The sequence below is a fragment of the Gekko japonicus genome, unplaced genomic scaffold, assembly GCF_001447785.1.
Source record: "Gekko japonicus isolate JY-2015 unplaced genomic scaffold, Gekko_japonicus_V1.1 scaffold994, whole genome shotgun sequence".
NCBI classification, from domain to species: Eukaryota; Metazoa; Chordata; class Lepidosauria; order Squamata; family Gekkonidae; genus Gekko; species Gekko japonicus.
This window is the reverse complement of record NW_015172585.1, coordinates 298,651-304,455: the sequence shown is the minus strand read 5'-3', so window position 1 is coordinate 304,455 and position 5,805 is coordinate 298,651.

Sequence of the window (5,805 nt, the reverse complement as noted above, 5' to 3'; positions counted from 1 at the left end):
TCCCGGTCCATCAAACTAACTACGACCAGGAACAGGGCATTTTCGGTGGCGGCTCCTATCTGGTGGAATGAGCTTCCAGAGGAGATCAGGGCTCTGCAGGACCTAGTACAGTTCCGCAGAGCTTGCAAGATGGAGCTCTTCCGCCAGGCTTTTGAATAGGAGCCGCCACCACCACCAGTATACCACCAACGCATCAGTATACCATCGATGCCCTGGAATTCTTGGAATCTCCGGAATTTCCGGTATATGGACACCTGATATGGGCATGGACCATCATAGCCCTAAACACTTTTTGCATCATGGGCAAGAATTTGACGTTTAGAGGATTGCCATCTTGTTTTAGATAGTCTTGTTCTAGATAGGTTATAAATTGTGATGGATTTTTAATATTTTGTATTGCTTTTATTGTTTTATTAGCTATATGCCTGTTAGCCGCCCTGAGCCTCCGGGGAGGGCGGGATAAAAATGTAAATAATAAATAAATAAATAATCAGGCTTATATAACTATATGTAAGGAGGAAAGCACCACTGCAAGAAGTAGATCTATTGGTATTGTGTGCTTTAGTGAAAGATTTGTACCAGAAGAAGCTGATAGATATTGAGCATTGTCATACAGAGGAAATGGTGGCTGACATTCTGACTAAGCCACTGACCAAAGAGAAGTTTGAATGTCTATGTAAAATGTTGAATATGATTGGTACATCATAATGAATAATGTTTTGTATGTGCATGTGTAATGACTTACATGTTAGAGCTTGAGAAGGGGTGTTGGAAAGTATGTGTTTGCAAGGTCTCAGAATCCAGTCATTATAGGGTTAACTTGTGTACCTTTCTATGCTATGGAGAGCCAGTTTGGTGTAGTGGTTAAGTGTGCGGACTCTCATCTGGGAGAACCGGGTTTGATTCCCCACTCCTCCACTTGCACCTGCTGATGTGACCTTGGGTCAGTCGCAAGCTCTGGCACAGCTGTCCTTGAAAAAGAGCAGTTTGTGTCAGAGTTCCACCCACCTCACAGGGTGTCTGTTGTGGGGAGGGGAAGGGAAAGGAGTTTGTAAGCCGCTCTGAGACTCCAAGTGAAGGGCGGGGTATAAATCCAATCTCTTCTTCTTCTCTTCTTCTATTGTTTAGAATGACCTGGAAGAAAAATCTGGCAGACGGCCAATGTGGGAAAAGTCCACGAATCTGAGTGTGTTTACAAACAATTATTGGTTACTGTTTCCAAGTGACTTCTTTCTAGGGGTCAAGAAGAAGGAGAGATTCTCCATTACTGTTTTAGAAGTGTGTGACTATGCTTTGAGAAGTAAGCAGCTAGAAATGTAGCTCTTAGATATTTCTTTATTTGTAGGTTTCCTGTATACCCAGGTATTTTAAATACAAAGAACGTCTCCTCATTCAGTGAAGCAAGATCAATTGAAACTCTGAGCAATTTAAGCATTTTTGTCTATTTTTCCAACAGAAGGGTGGAAAGGCAGCCCCGGCCTCTGTCTATGGTACTTGTACCATGATGGCCAGGCGCAGCGAATCCTTGGCAATGCTGTCTTCACATTTCTTGCAGGAAGCCCGGATGCTCTTGGCATACTCAGCCCAGTACAGCTTCTCAGCAGGCTCCGTCATGACCACATCACTGCACCCCATGGTAAGCTTCACACCGAGGCTCTGGGGGATGAGGCGGTGGCAGCAGAGTGGAGTATTGGCACAAAGAACTGGCTGGATCACTGCAGAGCCAGCCTCCTGGCTTCTCAGAGGACAGTGCCAAACAATGAACCCACAGCCAAACAGGGCTCAGCTCTCATTCTTTCAGTGATCGATTAGTTGAGCCGAGTTGGGGAGTTTTTAAAGAATACCTCCTGAGGCCACCACCGCCCACCTGAGTCAGTCCACTGCCTCCAGGACAGCGCCAGGTCCACTGGCTCCCTTCTCTTGCCTGCTGCCTTTCCTCCACCAGCCAGACCGATGGAGAAGAGCGCACAGCTCCCAGCGGCCAGGGCAGTGCCAGGGTTAATTATTTAAAAACCAAGTTATCTCTGTTATAACCTTGAGGGGCATGGCTGTAAATTAAGGGGGCATGGCCCCCGAAATGTTCCGCCGTGGCTAGGGGCCTGCTTCTCCCCTTCATCTTGCTCCCTCTTTATATCTCCTGTGAGATAGCCACATAATCTTGGAACTCAACATTTTAGAGCCATAGACTGTTTTAGTTATTTATTGAATTGTTGGAATTGTTTTAATGTATGTTTTTTTTACTGTTATTCACTGCCCAGAGCTCTGTGTACTCAGAGAAGGGTGGTCTATAAATTTAAATTATAAATAAATAAATAACCAATATCAATTTGCTTAAAGACTAAACCAGGAAGTCTTCAGGCTTCATATGGCAAACAATATGAGTCAAGAGGTAGGAGGAACGAAATGGACCTGAGGATTTTTGGCATGGACTCACCATGAACAAAAGGTGGTTTATGACACCTGGCAACCATCATCAGGAACACCTTCAGAGAACCCTGCTGGAGTGAGGAGGCAGGGCAGCCTCTCATTATGTCAGAGTCAAATCAGAACCTGAATTATTTTACCTCATAGCATTTCTTTTATAAGTAGCCACTCTCTATCCAAAGTGCTGGAGACCCTGAGAATGTTCCGTGTGATGATGGATTATTTAAACTATGCTGTGAAACACTTTCAGTTTTAAAAAACGCTTTATGCCCTAAAGGATATTGTGAAGAATGACTGCATTCCACAGCAACAACAGTGTTTGGAATGCTTTCCACAGCTCAGCCTACAGACAATGATGATAAATTGAACACATTATACTCCGTGTGTGTGTGTCTGTCTGTCTGTCTGTCTGTATGTGTGAGAGAGAGAGAGAGAGAGAGAGAGAGAGAGAGAGAGAGAGAGAGAGAGAGAGAGAGAGAGAGAGAGAGAGAGAGAGAGAGAGAGAACACATGTGTGTATGGTTTCTTTGCAGGTGTTTTTGTTTGGTTTCCTTTGTAGCAAAAAAAGGCCTCACTTATTTTCCACTAGGAACCTAAAGATTGATCCCTCCCACATTATTGCCTCTAGGAAACCAAGCAAAGAACTCAAAACAGCATACATCAACAAACCACATACCCCTACAAGTACTCTCATGTGTTCTGTACTCTGTTCCTCTTGGGGGAAATCTACACTACAGACCAAGACCGGTTTAATGGTCATTTCTTCATACCAGGAAACTCTGGAAATTATAACTTGGGGTATGGGGTGCAGCTATGGATCTCTAGCAAAGAGCTCATAGTGCTGAAAGAAACAACAATTTCCAAGATTCTTTCTGTGACAATATGATGGTAAAAAGGTAAAGGTAAAGGTTCCCTTGCTCGAAAGCCAGTCGAGTCCGACACTAGGGTTGCGGTGCTCATCTCCGTTTCAAAGCCGAAGAGCCAGCGCTGTTCGAAGATGTTTCCGTGGTCATGTGGCCGGCATGACCAGGGCTCTAGTGGGGGGGGGGCTCTCAGGTACGGAGCTCCGGAAGAGAACCTCTAGGGGGCGGGGCGGTCACGTGGTGAAGCCCCGCCCCCTTCTTTACCCCGCCCTCTGCTTCGATCCTCATTCCGTTTGGGAATGAGGATGAAGCAGGAGGGTAAGTAGCCGGGCCTTCTGACACACTTCCGGTGATGTCAGGGGGTGTGGCCTTCTGTCACTTCCGGTGATGTCAGGGGGCGTGGCATATGCAAATAAGTTATGCTAATGAGTTATGCTAATGAGCTCCGGCAGCTCTTTTTCTACAACAAGACCCCTGGGTACAAGTCATTAAAAAAAACTGTGCAGACAATGATCTATGTGCAAGCTAAGTAAGTTACAGTTTAGGTCCTCCAATTATAAATTAAATTAAATTAAAAATTAAATTAATTTTTTTTTAATTAAAAATCCACTAAAATACTACATTACTAATTTTTGGCGGTGCTACAGGATCTCTTAAATAATTCCTAGTTTAGTGCCTTAGCATGCCTTAACCAGGCCCTGAAGTGGTATAAGTCTGCAGGTTACATAAGACCTTGTTCTGGACACCTCAAGGGTATAGGCAGAGAGTTAACCTTTACATTAAGACACTTTCAAGTGGATAGCCTTGCTGTTGTGTAGCGGGGTTGCCTACTCCAGCTTAGAACATTCCTGGAGATCTGGGGGCAGGCCCTGTGGAAGGAGGGAATTGGGAGGAGGGTTTTTGCCTAGAATCTGCTCTCCAAAGGTATTTTCTCAGGGGGAATTGGTCTCTGTTATCTAGAAATCAGTTATTCTGAGAGAACCCATGCCCCCACCTGGAGTTTGGCAACCCTAGTTGTAGTAGAACAAAATTTGAGTCCAGTAGCATCTTGAAGACCAATAAAATTTTCCAGGTTATGAGCTTTTGTGAGTCAAAACTTATTTCATCTGGGAAACCAGAGCAAAAGGAATGGTCTGGTCCTTTAAGGTGTTACTGGACTTGCACATTCACACTGATTATCTCACTGTCAGGGTGAGGGAGGTAGGATTGGCCCATCCTGTCCCTCCTGCACTAAGGCTGGGCAAGCCCATTCCATCCCATGTCTCAGCAAAGCTGGGTTGGGAGGGTACCTCCCTCACCACTGTGAGCCCTTCTTCCCCATGCCTCTCTCTGGATTGGGGCAGGGCAGGCCTGATAGAGGATGGCCCCTGGGTTCCGGTGGTCCCAGTGGGGGATGCCCCCCTGCCCATTGGCCTACTGGAACTCTTCCAAGTGGCCTTGATGACCATTCCACCCCTGCCGAGGGAGACAGAAAACCGAGAGAGCGGACTTTGTTGCTACTGCCACTCTGTGGCCAGTTAACAAACACAAAACCTTTATGGCATGAAAGCACAAAACATCATGGAAATACAGGAAAATACTAAGACGCATCAGTCACTTACACTTGGCTATTCAACTATGTTGTAGGTATGTAGAGCTATCTTTCAGCTATGCTCCTGCAGAGTGCAGGGGGTTGGACTAGATGACCTGCAAGGTCCCTTCCAACTCTAACATTCTATGATTCTATTATTCTAAGCCAAATCTTCTGATTGCATAATATAAAATTTTTTTCAACAGCCTCCATTATTTCACAATTAGAATTAAACAGAAGAAAGTGAACAATTGAGTCACCAGAGTGCCAGCTCTTACCATCTAGAAATGGAGTAATAAAACGAGATTGGATATCCCTATAGAGGGGGCAATGAAGTACGGTACATGTAGTGGATTCTATATCTTTTAGAGAGCAAGGACAAAGTCTGTCTATATATGGTATCTGCTGTGGCCAGTTTAATAGAAGGGTAGAGAGAAGTACTCTAGAGGGACACAGATGCTACAAGAGTACTTAGTCAAAAAAATTCCAGGGTATCTCTGAATGTTTCCAAGAAAAGCTCATGTAAATCACAGTGAGCTGAGCTAAATTAAACTATCACTATTGGGACATATACAGAAAAAGGCCTGGTACATTGCAAGAGAATGACTGCATCCTATTGGGAGGGACCTCTGTTGGTGAAGGCTGAGATGCCAGAAATGGAAATCAAGTTTTACCCTCACTAATGACCCATCTTGAAGGTTTGTCCTCTGTGCCACCCCCTGTTAGGGTGGCGTGGCTTCTGAGAGATAATGAAAAAAAACCCACTCTGGCTGCAGCCAAATTCTTTTCAATTGTTGTGGCTCATTGTACAGCTGTTCAGAACTGACAGGTTGATGGGACGGTAATTCTATCATCATCACAGGGCATTTAATGAGTTTTGCCCTCACTCCAAACATCCCCTTTATGCAGTACTGTACCTTTTGGCACATGGGAGCAACTGGCCACCATT